The sequence below is a fragment of the Dromiciops gliroides genome, chromosome 4, assembly GCF_019393635.1.
Source record: "Dromiciops gliroides isolate mDroGli1 chromosome 4, mDroGli1.pri, whole genome shotgun sequence".
Classification (NCBI taxonomy): domain Eukaryota; kingdom Metazoa; phylum Chordata; class Mammalia; order Microbiotheria; family Microbiotheriidae; genus Dromiciops; species Dromiciops gliroides.
In genome coordinates this window covers 369,725,169-369,741,249 of record NC_057864.1, presented here as the reverse complement: position 1 = coordinate 369,741,249, position 16,081 = coordinate 369,725,169, and the positions used below count along the sequence as shown (strand labels likewise).

At 37.0% G+C, this 16,081-nt stretch overlaps 1 protein-coding gene across 1 annotated transcript in view; it reads right to left on the bottom strand.

Annotated features, from left to right (window-relative positions):
- EYA4 (EYA transcriptional coactivator and phosphatase 4) overlaps positions 1-11,250 on the bottom strand; it is a 316,619-nt gene extending 305,369 nt beyond the window's left edge. The window contains 1 exon segment of the mRNA XM_044003487.1: positions 11,174-11,250. The gene's annotated coding sequence lies outside the window, so the exon portion shown is untranslated.
- Positions 11,251-16,081: the final 4,831 nt, after the last annotated feature.

Below are 16,081 nucleotides of genomic sequence, written 5' to 3'. Positions count from 1 at the left end.
GAAATGTTGAGCATCATGTTATACCGATGAGGCAGCTAGGTGGCGCAGTGGATAGAGTTCTAGACCTGGAGTTAAGAAGACCTGAGATCAAATCTGATTATCAAACATTATCTTGGTTTCCTCCTCTGTAAAAATGGGGATAACAATTGAACCTATATTCCAGGGTTTTCGTGAGGATAAAAATGATACAATATTTGCAAAGTGTTTTGCAAAACTTGATGTATTTCATGAAAGCTATCATCAACATCATCATTGATTTCTTTTTTTTTTTTTTTTTTTTTTACTGAGGCAATTGGGGTTAAGTGACTTGCCTAGGGTCACACAGCTAGTAAGTGTTAAGTGTCTGAGGCCGGATTTGAACCCAGGTACTCCTGAATCCAGGGCCAGTGCTCTATCCACTTCACCACCTAGCTGCCCCCATCATTGATTTCTTAAGCAACTTTGTTTTATGAAATGAAAGGTATGAAAGCCTCATTTAGAAGAAAGTTTTGATTCCACTTATAAAAAATGAAGACATGATGTGACACTAAATATTTCAATTCTATGAAGACATAACATAAAACATTAAAAGTATATCATATTACAGGGAACTTCATACTTTCTGACAATGGAGACTAATAAAGAAAAAGTTCCCATAAAATAAACAGCTTCCTTTGGTGAAAGACAGATGATGGCTACTTTCTTTTAAATGAATCATTGAAACACCCTAGACAAGAGAACAGAAAAAGGATTGTGAAAAGATCAGTGAACTCAGGTGATACAAGCTTCTTTCCTACATAGAGATTTACCTCCTACGTGCCACATTCCCCCACCCAAAGAAATCAGACATGAAATATTATACAGTTGTCAAATACCTTTTTGCATCCTCCATCAACATATACCAGTATAACCTTCAAATATATGTTCTGGGATGAAAATACTAAATGAAACATTCAAAGATTAAGTCGAATTTTCTATTTGTACATTTGCAAAAGGCAGTAAGATTCTGCACACATGACTGAAAATGCAAATGTTTTCTTAAATGGCAACACCCTTTGGATATTCCTAAATACAGGGTTATCTTAAACATCGAGGTGCTAAGTAATGAGTTTCCTGTCACTTCAGGCTTTCATGCAAAGGTAAGGATAACTACTTGTTGTGATACTATGGAAGAAATTCATCCATCCTGTATGGGGTTGGTGCTAAAAACAACAACAACAACAACAACAACAAAAACCTTCTTGCCTTCCAATTCCAAAATTATAGACAGTAGTTATAGGTCCAATAAAAATAAACTGAAAGATATAGGAATGGCACTATCATCAATGCTTTATTCATAGATACCAAAGCAGATCATGGTAAGCTACAAAAACGGTCCTCAGATGTGGGTGAAGAGTAATGGCCTCCCACTAACTCTCACACTAGTAGAATTGTGTTCATGGGACAGCATAGGTAATGTTTGCAGCTGGTATAGTAAATATCTCACTCATGTAGGCCATACATAAATCATAAATGTTTGGGTAGGAATATACTTGACTGAACAGATCAATGTTTGCACTGATATCTTTTTTTTAATGCTTTACAGATATAATCCCTTCATAATCAATTCCCCCCTGTGCCCTCTGTATAAATTTATTCCTATCATCTGTCTTAATACTTGTTAGCACTGATATCAAGCCTATTATCATTTGAAATCTATGTACATTTTTACAATTACAGTCTACAGGACAGAAAACAGTTAGTTACAAAGGAAGTCACCCATGTCTGTTGGGAACCATTAGTTGTTATATTCAAGGATTGCTAGGCATTTTCATTTGAGAAAATCTAGTAGGTTTGAACTCGAAGTCAAAGTCATGATTATTTAGTCCAAATCCCTAATTTTTACATGGGGGAATTGAAGCCCAGAAAAGTAGTGTCACCTGTCCAAGGTCACACAGTAAATTAGTGGTGGAATGAAAATAGAACCCAGGTGTCCTGGTTCCCATTATGGTGTTTGTTCCCTTTTATCTCCCTGGCTTTTTAGCATCAGAGATCTAGATCTGGAGATGCCTTTAGATATCATCTTGCTACTCTACCACCACTCCCATTTCGTGACCAACAAAATTCAGGCCTGGAGAGGAGGTGTGACATGGCCAAGATCATAGAGGTAGCAAGTGGCAGAGCTGAGATTCAACCTCAGGTCTTGTGATTCCAAATTCAGCCGTCTTTCCACTGTCCCACAGTGTCTCTGATGTTTTTGGTTTTATTTTGTCTTTTTGAATTGAATACCTTTTAATATTTAAATTAAAGAATGTCAAGCTTATTCCAAAAGATGCAGTTCTGTTGCTGAGAAATTCTAATCTCTATCCTGAATATTCCAGGAAAAGCACTAGTGTCATTCAGTCTGTCACACAGACAGATCAAAATTGGGACCATTTTGGAGCAAACGCTTCTGCTTAAGGTCCCTAAAAAGCTTCATACTGAGATCTGACTCGTCTTAGAAATCTGAGGCTACACTGAGGTATTTTGAGTAACATCTGAGAATATTCCATTAAGTCAGTATAACACTTGTCAATGGCTTCCCTCCATCCTATGAGATAAAGTTCAAAATTATTAAAATAACATAAAAGAATCTGGCCTCAGACACTTGACACTTACTAGCTGTGTGACCCTGGGCAAGTCACTTAACCTACATTGCCCTGCAAATAAATAACATAAAAGACACCCCCCCCCATAGTCTGGCCCTAGGCTACCTATCCAGGTTTATCTCTATTTAACTTGTGCTACACCCAAGCTAAAGATGCAACAGGTTATTATAAAGTGCTTAGCACTTTAAAGTGCCTGTTACATAGTAAGTGGTATATAAATGTTAGCTGTCATTGTCATCACCATCAGCAGCTAGGTGATGCAGTGGATAGAGCACTGGCTTCAGACTCAGGAAGACTCGTCATGAGTTCAAATATGGTCTCAGATGCTTACTAGTTGTGTGACCCTGGGCAAGTCACTTAATCCTGTTTGCCTCAGTTTCCTATCTGGTGAATGATCTGGAAAAGGAAATAGCAAACAACTCCAGCATCTCTGCCAAGAAAACATCATATGGAGTGACAGACAGGATTGTTGAGACAATAATCATCACCATGCTGGAGAAAGCAGCAGATTTCAAGGCAGAATCTTGGAGTTGGAATTCTATCTTTGTCACTTGCTACTTTGCTAATTGTGGGGCCTTACGTGAGCCATTTGACCTTTCTAAGATTTACTCCCCTCATTTATAAAATAAGAGGGTCGTATTGGTTAATCTCTAAAATCTGGCTCTAAATCATAATTTCCTAGTAAGCTAAAACTTTTAGGGACCTTATAGATTATTTACACTCCAACTCTTTCATTAATAAGCTAGATCTTCCAAGCAATCCTACACACATCATTCCTTGAAAATTGCCCATTCTGACATTCTTACTATCATTTAAGCTCCATATCAAATGCCACTTCCTTAATAATGCCTTCCTGGATTTCTGGAGTCAATAATTATTTTTCTTCAGTCACACCTTAAATAAGATTTGGTATGCCACTTTTTTATACAAAGATGTATCTTCTTTATGTTACAGCCATTTCTGTATGGGTCATATTTCCTTTCTAGACTATGGGTTCCCTAAAAGGAATAATCATATTTATCTATTTTATCTGTCCCAGCACATACCACAGAGTTTTATGGATGCTGGAGGCTTTTTGAATATTGTTGAATATTGAATTTTTTATACCATGTAATGACCAAGTAAACTATCTGGTCCCACTAAAATTAATATGAAATCTGTAAAGCAAGTTACAGAGTTACACATTTTGTAAGGCTCTGTCTAATGTTTTCCACCAAAACAGTTCACACATAACCAGTGGAAAAGAAAACATTATTATGCTCTTTTCTACATGTTTGTCAGCAACATCATCACCATGTTATGATAGGAAGATTACTGTATTGGGATCAAGTGGACCTATATTCTTGCCATTAGTTTACAGTGTAATATTGGGCAAGTTGTTTTATTACCCAGGACCTGTTTCCTCGGGAAACTAAGGGGTGGGGGTTTTCAACACGGGCTATAAAGTCCCTACCAGTTCTGAATTTCTATAATCCTATGATTCTAGGCCACTTTTTCTCCACTGATAAAATTTCTTCAGATGTAAAATGAAGGGTAAGACCTGATCATCTCTGAGGTCCTTTCTGGCTCTAGTGCTCTAATACTAAAGTATATATAAAGCATTTACTATGTGATCAGCTCTGTACTAGGGGAACTCAATAGTTGTTGTTGTGGTGGTGTTTTTTAAGTCTACAAAGTGAGTAAAGGAGACCTAAATCCAGTTTTTCTGCTCTTGGATAAAATATAAAATAAGAGGGGAAAAAAAGCTAAAGTCATAATCTTAAGCCTTAAATTCATCCAGAAACAATGGAATGATTGATGGTTTATCAGTTTCAGTGTATCTCTAACTAAGATATGAAGAGTATTCCAAAATCTGTATATAGACATTGGAAGATGAACATTGAAATTGTATTTAATTCTTGTTTAGATTGCTTAAAGTAGTAACTCACTTTAATAGGTATTAATATCAAAAGATAAGATGAAGAAAAAGGGTTAACTAACATTGCATAAAATCTCAAGGATTCTGAGATGTATCATGTCAATAAGATTTTATTTCCCCTTTTCAATGTTTAACACATGAAATCAAAAGTAATCAAACACAAAGAAATTCAGAGTCAGAGGAGAAATGTAATATATAGATGTTGGGTCTATATGGGCTTCCAAAATGTATGTGTAAATTAACCTGGAACATACAGAGTAATACTACACAGTATATAGCATATAGGAAACTATATGAGCTTATGAATAAAATTTCAAGCAGTGCCAAATATTATCTCATTTGATCCTCAAAAAACCCTGTGAGTCAGGTGCTATGATCATGCTGATTTTACAATTCAGGAAACTGAGGCAGGCAGAGGTTGGATTACTTGTCCAGTTGCACACAGCTAGCAAGTATCTGAGGCTGGGTTTGAACTCAGATCTTCCTAACTCCAGACCCAGCATTCAATCCACTATGCCACTTAGCTCATCAAAACTTCATGACATGGACTTATACATATTAATGATTTAATCATAGTCATTTATATAGAACTATTGCATTTGGCAAGTAAAAAAGGTGAGTCAAGAAGAGTAGAAGCAATAATACTTCATATGTCACTCTAAATAGGGTGATATCAGATTAGATCAATGAAGGGATATCATATCCAAAATTCTAAAAGAGTATCAGCTTTGGGGGCAGCTAGGTGGCATAGAGGATAAAGCACTGGCCTTGGATTCAGGAGGACCTGAGTTCAGGTTCAGCCTCAGACACTTGACACTTATTAGCTGTGTGACCCTAGGCAAGTCACTTAACCCTCATTGCCCCACAAAAAAATTAAATAAAATAAGAGTGTCAGCTTTGATAAATGTTGACTAGTACAAGAATTAATGGTGTGATCTATAAAAAGATACACATATTCATCCATATATATTGTGAAGATACATGCATACACATATGTGCATACATGTACATACATATTAAGCAGCTAGGTGGCATAGTGGATAGAACCAGAAATTTGGAGTCAAGAAGACTTGAGTTCAAATCCCATCTCAAGTACTCAATACCTGTGTGACCCTAGGCAAATCACTTAACCTCTGTTTGCCTCAATTTCTTCAACTGTAAATGGGGATAATAATAGCACCTACCTCTCAGGGTTGTGAGCATCAAATGAATTAATATTTGTAAAATGTTTAGCACAGTGCTTGGCACATAGTAGACACCATATAAATGCTACCTACCATTATTATTTATATGTACACATATAAACATATAATATATAATATAAAGAGATATGTAGTGTAAATATAGGGGACTAATTTTACTGATACAAAATAAAAGTAAAATTGCAACAATTTTAATTATTTAACAGTTTCTATGGGTTTGGGGATGACAGTATGTTAAAAACACAAGAAAATACACACAAAGCTCTTGTGCGAGATTTACATCATGAAATACTATAGTTTGAGAGACTTTGACATTTATTAAGGGTAATCCACTAGGTCAAAGAAACTGTATTAACTTTTTTTCTTTTAAGGGTGATTTCTTTAAACATATCTGACAAGGGTACTAATGATGATGTTTTATTCTCCTTTGGGAAAGAATATTAAAGATGCAAATTTTGACAATATAAAAGGTAAGATTTCTTCCAAGAAACAGCTAAGCATGAATTACATAGTTTTCTCTATGTCTAAATCAGTCTTGACCTCTAAGGCACTCATTATGTAAGATCACTATGAACACTTAATAAAATAGTTCACAACCACAACTAGAAAAAAAATCCAATATTCTATAAAATGCTTAACATTTGGTAAAATGCATGATGTTCAAAAAGCAAATATTTTTCTATATTTAAGTCCAACATAAAAGTCATAGGATCATAGAACCTAATGTGTCTAGAGTGAGCAAAATAACCACAAAGAAAAAGATAAAGTATCATATCTTGTTTTGTAATGTGTTTTTAAGTGGTGTGCGCTTCCTACACATGAAATTTCAAAATATGTCTACTGCATTATCCTAAACTCTACTCTGAGACCATTGCTACATAATGGTAATACCTGGCCTCTGCTAAAAGTCTCCACAACAAAAAACTTTTCGAAGGATACTGTTCAATATCTCACCCAAAGAAAACATAGGATTTGTTTCCATGTCTCAGAAATACAGTCGAAAGCAATTCAACTTTTATAGATCATTAAGTTTGTCTATTACACATTTAATATATTACAGAATTTTAAATATGAAAAGAGTTATCAATTTCTGAAACAGCAAAATGCTTTATGTCTTCAATATTACCCTGTATTGAAATCTCAGGGGTGACAAAAGGGCTAACCAAAAGGCTAAAGGTTTTAAATATCAAACTATACTATTGTCATAGGTTTCCAAGATCAATTATCACTTTTTGATGACATAAAAGGTTAGAAGATTCATTAATGAAATCACCAAAATAGTTCCTAGCCACCTGTGTAAATGTGATTTTGCTAACTTAAAATACTTCGTATTTTACAATGGAACAACCCTACCTATTTTCCCCTGATGTCAATGGAAATCATTTACAATATTGTATTTCTTTCATAGGAAAAGTATTCATACAGATATTGTCAACTATTATAGGGAATAAAGCAGATAGTAAAATAAAGTTTCAACAACACTCACATATATATATATATGAATGCATATCATATTGTGTGCATATACACCCACATACATAAATAGACATGAAATGTACCAGAAACTTCAGATTATATCTATAACCTAAGTATTTATCAACGTTTTAAAATAGTTGAAAAGCATCTGTAAGTTTAATTACTACTTTGGAATATGTTATTTTTGCTTCTTTTCTCATATGCAGGTCCAAACTCAATTTATAAAAATAAAAAAAAATCACTCCATTAAACTATATCTAACTGCTCAATGTAATACCAAACTTCCTAAATTAAATATGGTTAACATTTTACAATGATTTGTAATAACACACTGGCCAATGCACGAAGCACCTGAATGATCATTTCATTTCTTAGGCCAATGAGAAAGATTCAACAGCGGAACCTTGCAATTTCATCCAATGCCTACTAGTATCAGTTTCTTTCAACCAGTAACCATTGTAATAAAATCCTTCACTATGTTTCTGAATACAATTAGTTTAAGATTCTCCATAGGGAGGCATTATAAAAGTTTAAGAAACGCAAGTACGCTGTTTGTGAGAGAACTTGTAAGAATATATTTTCAATTAAAAAGCAAGGCTTGTGACATATTTGTTCATCTTTTTTGAGGCAATATTCAAAATGTCTTCTACTTTTGTTAGCACACTTTTCTATTTATTTCTTAAAGCAGTGATCTGAAATATTTACTACCAGACAGTACCTAATTTTAGGTTTTAAGTGCTTTAGCAGCTCTATGAAATATGATCAGCAGCTGCAATGTAGAACTATGCTGAATAAACTCCTTAGAAAGGGAGACCTGTTTCACTCAAAGTTCATAATGTCCCTTCATTTACCTAACAGAAAAAAAAAAGATAATGAAAAACATAATAAATACTTCCAGTCTTAAATTACTTGACACTTCAGTAAGTCTTGAAAAGGATTATCTCCCCTCTACTCGAATTTTGTGTAAAAGGTGTGTGGTTTCAATGAGTGAATCACATTTAATTTTATCATTTGAAGGATGGAATGTGAACTATCCAATGTACTCAACTTTCATAACAATAGTTATGGCTATTATAACTCCTTTACTTTTCTAAGAAATATGGTTAATTTAATTCCACTGCATAAAATAAATAAAATAAAATGCCAAGCCGCACAAATGTATTTTTAGAATTTAGCATCAATCATTTAGAGCTTGCAACAGAGATTAAAAACATGAAACTGGACACTGTATTTCCAGTGGCTGTGTACAATTTATTTACACCCAAAGTCTCAACATAAGTAAAAAGGGAACTCTCTGATATAGAGAACGCTCTCTCTCTATATATATTTTTTTTCACACAAGAAGATTTTCACATTGAGGAAAATATGAACTTAAAATTTCTTTAAAAGATGACATTTTCCAATATTCATTTTTAGAAGTACAGTTGTGACAGAAAATGATCATTTTAACTAACTTTATAAAAATATTGGATTTTGCATGCTTTAACTTCAAGTTAGACTGAAGGTTACAATATATGAAAATTGTAAAATTGATATGGATAGCAAACATTTCTTTTCAGAAAAATAAATTATATTTCTACCCAAAGTAGCCAATTCTATAAAAAAGATAGAAACAAATAAATTCAAATGGATTTTATATCTTATTCTAATCATCGTGTACAAAACAAAATTTTGCATACTGCTAAATTTTAAGCATTGAAACAATATTTGCAGATAAGTGTTTCTAAACTCTTTAAATGTGTTAATGTTTAAAAAACAATTTACTAGACACTGAAATGTTTTGAAATTGGAAAAATGAAAAGTTTTTAAAAAGAATAATATGATTGTATTAATTGGAAAGGCTAAACTGAGATAAATTACATGTACAATAATATCCAATAGTGAATGATTAACTTAAACCTTTCAATCAGCTGGAGCAAAACATTTCTATGGTATATAATCAACAATAAACATAGGGCAGTCTTTTTTTTTTTTTTGCATTTTTCTCTTGCTGCCATAAAAATTAGTCTCCTGGTTACATACATCACTGTTTCTGGCATTCTATCCCGCATAAAACTGCACATTTCCTTTTAGCTTAATTTTCTATCGCTTACTTGGAATATTTAATTTTTACCTAAAATATACACACGAATACTTAAAAACACGTTTATTCCTTAAAATCGTTTATGGCCAATATTAAAGACTTATTTCATATTTCCCTATTTTTTATCTGGCTCTGATTACCGCGTTTGGGCTCTTCTTAGGGCTTGAGGTAACTTCCTACAAAAGTCAAGAAGGTATTTTTTGTTGTTCAATATCAGGCATTATAAGAAAATCTTTGTTAGCGACCCCCTGAGTCATATAGGTAAAAAAACAACAGCACCAGCGCCCTTTAATATTATCTCCTAAATTCAAATGAAACTTCAGAAGCCTGGGATTGGCATTACGCTCTTGTGTTAAACGTTATTAAAGTTCCCACCTAAATCCCGCTGGAGTTAGACGCTGAAATTGGCAAATACCTATGGAGAATGCAAACAGTTGCTGTCGATAAGAGTGCCATATTCTTGAAGATAAATTTCTCTCAATCAATTACATTCATCTCAGGGTGCGAGCCAGATAGAGGTAAGGGGAAAAGAAAACTGTTAAGTATGAGCCCTTAATGTGAAATCTAACCTGTTGGTTCTCGTAGGTATCAGATTTTGGAAGTGTCTGTAATGACAGCCAGAGAGGCAAATTAATGGCCAACAGCCCACTGGGTTTGAACACGGAGAATCCAGTTACCTCCTTACCAGATCAAGTACACAACACACACGCACACAGAGGTCCTCCACGTGGAACTGTCTTGAAACCAAAACACATGTCTCTGCACTTCTATACTGCACCAAGCAAGAAGGGAACCTACCCCCTTCCCTAGCTGCCTTCGGATTAGTATTCTTGAACGGTTTGAGTATCTTCTCCCACACTTCAGGGAGAAAGGAGGCAAAGAAAAAAATGTATGAATGGAAGCAATCCCACGCAATCATTGTGAAGCTCAAACTCTCTTCCCTTAGGGTACGGAGATAGGGAAAGCGCACTGAGAATCTACTCTGTGATAGTCTGCAAAAATTAAACCCTCCCTTACTGTTTTGCCCATCTGCTCTGCCTTGAGATTCCATCAGTAAACTCTCCTAATAACTCCAAGCTGTTCTGAGTTTTGTATACAAAGAAAGGATAATATTTAAGTGCTACTAAGTAAAGATTTCTGGATGCAGTAAGACGCAGATTAAACAACCATGCAAACTGTTAACTTGCAAAAACAACTAAACAACACCGAAAAAGAAAAAAGAAAAAGTCAAGCCTTAGAGAGCCCCTCGTCTAGTACAGACTTTGTTTCCAAGAACGATCTCTCTCTCTCTCTCTCCTGTAGTCACGCTGCATTTGTTGGGGGGTGGGAGGGGAGAACTGTAATTTTTCCACTGCATCCATGGAGAGCCAATATAATTCTTCTGACAACGCTAGGCTAATTTCACGGATTCTGGCAAACTCCACAAGCTGTTCGCTCCACGGCACATAAAAAATTATTAAATACGGAACACCGTGGTGGACGTGCTCATAAAAGTCATTGGAAACTGTTCGTGCCTCCAATTTAAAAAGAAACTGCTGGATTTGTTTCATGCACCCCAACAAACACACAAACAAACATGTCTAGGCATAACTATGGGTCATCATCTTTACGCCTGCACAGTTTAGTTATATTATTCAAAATATAAATTTAAAACATACGGAGAAAGGTAGTAAACCTGACGAAGGCTCATCCGTGAGGATTTATTATTACTACCACTATTATTATTGGACCAGGGAAACAAGGACAGGTAAGTAAAGGAGGAAGGAACAATGAAACGGCAGCAGGGACCTAGGCTAGGGTTCGCAAAGGGTTTCCTGATCCCCTGCAACAAGACTTCCAGGGAAGTGGCAAAACGCAAAGAATTCTGAGCAAGCGAGAGAGACATCACCTGAAGCGGAGCAGAAAGTTTGTCAGGGGAGAAGCTGCCCCGGTACCCACACCAGTGTTCAAAGTCCACAAGGTACGAGGAAAACAGGTTTCAGGCTGATCGCTCGGACATAGTGTAAGAACCATCCCCCCTTCACCATTCACCCCCCCTTCCCCAAGTTGCTGATCCACCGGGCTCTCTCTCGCGCTCTCTCTCTCTCTCTCTCTCTCTCTCTCTCTCTCTCTCTCTCTCTCTCTCTCTCTCTCTCTCTCTCTCTCTCTCTCTCTCTCTCTCTCTCCTCTCCTCTCCTCTCCTCTCCTCTCTCTTCTCTCCATCCCTCCTTCCCTTTCCCCCTTCCACTCCCCCCCTCTCCCCCCCCCCCCCCCACCAATTCGGCAGCTTTCGGCCTGAGCTGGGCACATTTCCTCAGGGAGAATTAAGGACTAATCACAAGTGAAGAACAATGACCCAAAAAGCAAAACTTTGCGGAGCTTTTAGGGGAGTTAGGAAGATAGGATACTCACCCTGCTGGTGCCCGGACAGCCGCAATTATAAACTTTTTTTTAAAGCCTCTGATCCGTTTGTATAGAGAGTGTATGGGTATGTATTTATTTATTTATTCTCCTCACTTCTTGATGTCGAAGTTTCCCCTCTCTGCTGTTCTTCTGGTGAAAGCAGGACATCCCCTTCGGCTACCCGCACCCCACCCCCCCAAATAACTAGAGTACACAAGTGGGAGAGAAGGGTGGGGGTCCGTGAAAGGAGACGTCTAGGCTCAGCAGGGGAAGAAGAAAGGAAGAGGGCCAAAACTTTGAGTGACTTCCAAAACAAAACAAAAAAAGCAAAGAGAAAGCCCCCACTCTAGTAGTTGTCAAACACTGGTTCTGTCCTAAGGAGAGGGGGCCCTTCCCCAGTTTCCAGGGCTATTAATCGTTTGGGATGGTGGGGGGGAGGCGCTGGGCGGGGGTGGTGTTTTCTGAGTTTAAAAAGAAGAGGAAGCCCTTGGGAGCGGTAAGCGGAGCGTGCCCCGGAGCAGGAGCTGCTTCGCACTTGTGCGAAGGGGGGAGCCGTGGCAGGCGGCGCCTGCCGGGGTGGCTGGGGCTGCTGCTGCCGCTGCCGCCGGCGCTACTGCTGCCGCCGCTGCTGCTACTCCTGCAGCTGCCCCTGCCCTTGTTGCTGCCCCTACAGTCGCCACCGCCGCCGCCGCCGTCACCCCTGCTGCTGCTGGGCGAGGAGGCTGCCGCCGCACAACAAAGCTACCGAAAGGCAGGGGGAGATGTTTGAGCGGCAAGCTGCAGTCTAGGAGGTTACCGGGTGAAACCAAGTGGACCGGACCGAATTCTGCTTATTTCAATTCAGGCTGCTGAACGTTGTCATTGGTGGCAGGCTGGAGTAGGGAGCCGATGGGGCTCTGGAGTTGGGGACCGTGGGAGTAAGCTGTAGCAAGGCTGTGACCTACCTCCTAACTTTCTCCTTAGCCCTGGCCAAGACTTTCCTGCTACCTGAGGCAGTGCACTCCTACCCCCTCCCAAGGGGATTGGAAGAACTCTTTGGACCACTTTCTCTCCCCCACCTGCTACTTGCGGAATTCTACAAGGTCCTCCCCTAACTCTCTCTGTCTCTGTCTCTGTCTGTCTCTGTCTGTTTCTGTCTGTCTCTGTCTGTCTTCTTCCCTCCCTCCCCCCCCTTCCCACAAACACAGGCAAACACACACTGACACACAGTCATTGGACTCTGCTACAATCCCCTCTGCCAAAACTGTTTCTATTTTGCCCGTGAGTGTTTTGGGGGCGGGGGGGGGGCAGTCTTTTTTTTTTCTTTTGAAGGAAAAGCGAACGGACAGATAGGAAGATTTTTCCTTCTTTCCAAACTGCGCCTCTCGTCCTCTCCACCCCAGTGCCACCCCCATGCTATTCATGAGCCTCTGGCAGATAGCTATGTGACACGAATAAATGAAGGAGTAACCAGCTTTGGAATGTGCTATACCAGAAGGGATTGCGCCACTTCAGCTCTGTGGGCAGGTATGGGAATCCTAGGCAGATGTCAAAGGTCAGTCCAGCCAAAATTGGGTTCCAGAGCCAGCTCACTCAGCTCAATGATTTTACAAGTATTTTGCTGAAGCAACAGTTTTTACTTGATACTTCTGAGTATGAATCTACATATAGATAGTTATCAAAGCTTGTGCAAAGCCAGATAGGACAATTAATAAATATCCTTGTGTTCCCATCTCTTTTCAAACCTGATTATTTTAAAGAGCTTCTGCCATGAAAGCAACAATTTATTAATTAAAATACAGCTGCATCTATACATCTTTCTATCCATCCATCCATCCATCCATCTATCTATCTATCCATCATCATCTTCCTGACACTCCAACAAGGAGGACCATAGAAGTAAAGCAATTGTCCTAAGCCTTCTGATCAAGGCAGAGGGCCTTATTAAACAAATATTTAGACAATAATTGAAATATGGATAGCAAAATTACTGAAACTGCTCATTTTTTTTCCTAATGTGGACATTAGTTAGGATTTTAGTTTTAGATGAGTATATGTTTTGGGTCGTGCCCCAGATCTGGCTTTCCTCCCCCTGCTGACTGGAAGTCTCTTTGCTTTGATGATCAGAAAGATAAACTTTTTGATTAGTAGGATTGTTTTCTCACCCAAATATACTTATATAAAAGAATACCTATTGACAACAACAATAAACAACTTTTTTTAAACTTAACATGGAGGCAGATACATTCACTTTCCCCTAAGTTCAGTCTCTTACTACCACTATCTTTCCTACAAAAGAAACAAACAGAACTTGAAACATACTCGAATTGACAATTCATTGATGTTAAAATAATTAGTTCAATGTTCATGGTTTAGAAAATTTTAAAAAATATATGTATTCTCCAATATTCCCACCCTCCATCACCCCCATTCCTTTTAAAGAGTAAACTTACACTATCCACCTCCAGAGAAAGATTAAATATTGATTAAATATGATATTGATTAAACACAGACTGAAGCATGCTATTTTTTGCTTTCTTTTTTTTACTTGAGTCTTTTTATATAAAATGACTAATAAGGTGATGTTTTAAATAATTGCACATGTATAAGCTATATCTGATTGCTTACCACCTCAGGGAGGGGGCAGGGGAAGGAGGGAGGAAATAAGAGAGGGACAGAATTTGGAACTCAAAACTTTAAATAAATAAATGAATTTTAGGGAGAAAAAAGAGTTAACTTACAAATGAGTGATGTGATAGATAAATTGTGCATTGTATAAAGATTAGTTTTGTTTGTACTCTATACACCATTGTATTTGTGACCAGAACACTTTCCCCTCACTTTCCTTAAATCCTAAAAGAATATTAAATAAATTAGTTCAAGTAGTATTTTGCATCTAAACATAATTTGGATGGCACTAATACCTATGGATAGCTTAAAAGAAATCATAAGATCATGTCATAGATTTAGAACTGGAAGTGACCATAGAGGCCATCTATTCCAACTCCCTCATTTTATAGATAACAGAGGCCCAAAGTGACTCGCCCAAGGTCACAGAGGTACTAATGGGCAAACTGGGGATTTCAACTGTGGTCCTAAATCCAGATCCATTGATTTTTCCTTTCTAACAGACTACTTCTCTGAATAGTCATTTTTCTGGACTTCCATCTCTTTTATAGTTTTGATTTGGTAGACTTTTAAAAGTTCTGTTTTCTTTTTAAGTGGTTTCTTTACAGCCCATGGCTATTGCTTAATACAGTAATCTTTCTGACTACATTTTCACAAAAGGGGGAAAAAACCTTCCATTTTAGAACTTCAATTCTGGATTATGCTTCACGGTTTAGAAACCAAATTTAGAATGTATTCTAATTTCAAAATAACTAATGTCTATATATGAGTTTCACATAACACATAATGCAATATGCCCCGTAACTTGATTTGTCTAGAAAAGACCCTCCTTCCAGAAACAGTATGTAGCTTTATGTGTAATTACAAAATTGTATTAAAATGTATGTGTGCATCTGTTGGGAGGGAAAGGTGATGGGGTGTTAACTCTTCCCTTAGAAGTTCCATTAATTCTACTTTCTCATTTATGAGTAGGTGAACTAATTAATATCTTCCTTTACTTCTTCTCTCAGTCTCCCTTATCCACTTTTCTTCTACCATCTTTCCTTCATTTCTGTACATCCTGGATGATTAAAGTCCAGGTTACTTGGTAGGATTATTAGTTGTAAATTTTTTCCTATTATTTCCTATTCTGACTTTCTCTGAGCCAATCCCCCTAATACCAATCTCAGATTTCTTATTAAGTCATTATTGGTTGCTGCTAATTTGAGTTCTAATCCCAAAAGTAACTAAAAACATCCAAATCTCTTCAAATCAGGTTTCCACTTTTATCATGAAGTAATAATAGTCTGTATGTTGTCCAATATCATTAACTGAATCCTAATCATTAAAATAAATCATCCTTACAAAAATGAGCCAATTAATATTAAAGTGCATTAAAAAAACAAAAAGCATACAAGTGACAATAGTATTAATAGAATTAATAATAAATTACTTCCTCTGTGTTTATATATACTGAGTTTTATTTGTGAGTGACAGACAGAAAACATCTACAAGTACATTCTAAATATAAACTAATTCCATCTACAAGTTGTCTTTAACCTTTGGATCTTAATTTTGTTGTAAAATACTGCAAAGTACAATTGCCTTTGAATTAAAGGGGTAGGAGAAGCAGTGTCAAGAATCTGGGGAAAATAAAAGTCCATGACTAAGTATAACATAATAAAAATATGATACTCTTTTTTTTCTGTGCTTTTTTTAAAAGCAGGCTTTCAGCAGCATGAATATTCGTCCTACTTTCAAATTGGAACATGTCACATTAACTCTATTTATCCAAACAAATACATTTGCAGAAATTTAACTATTTAGC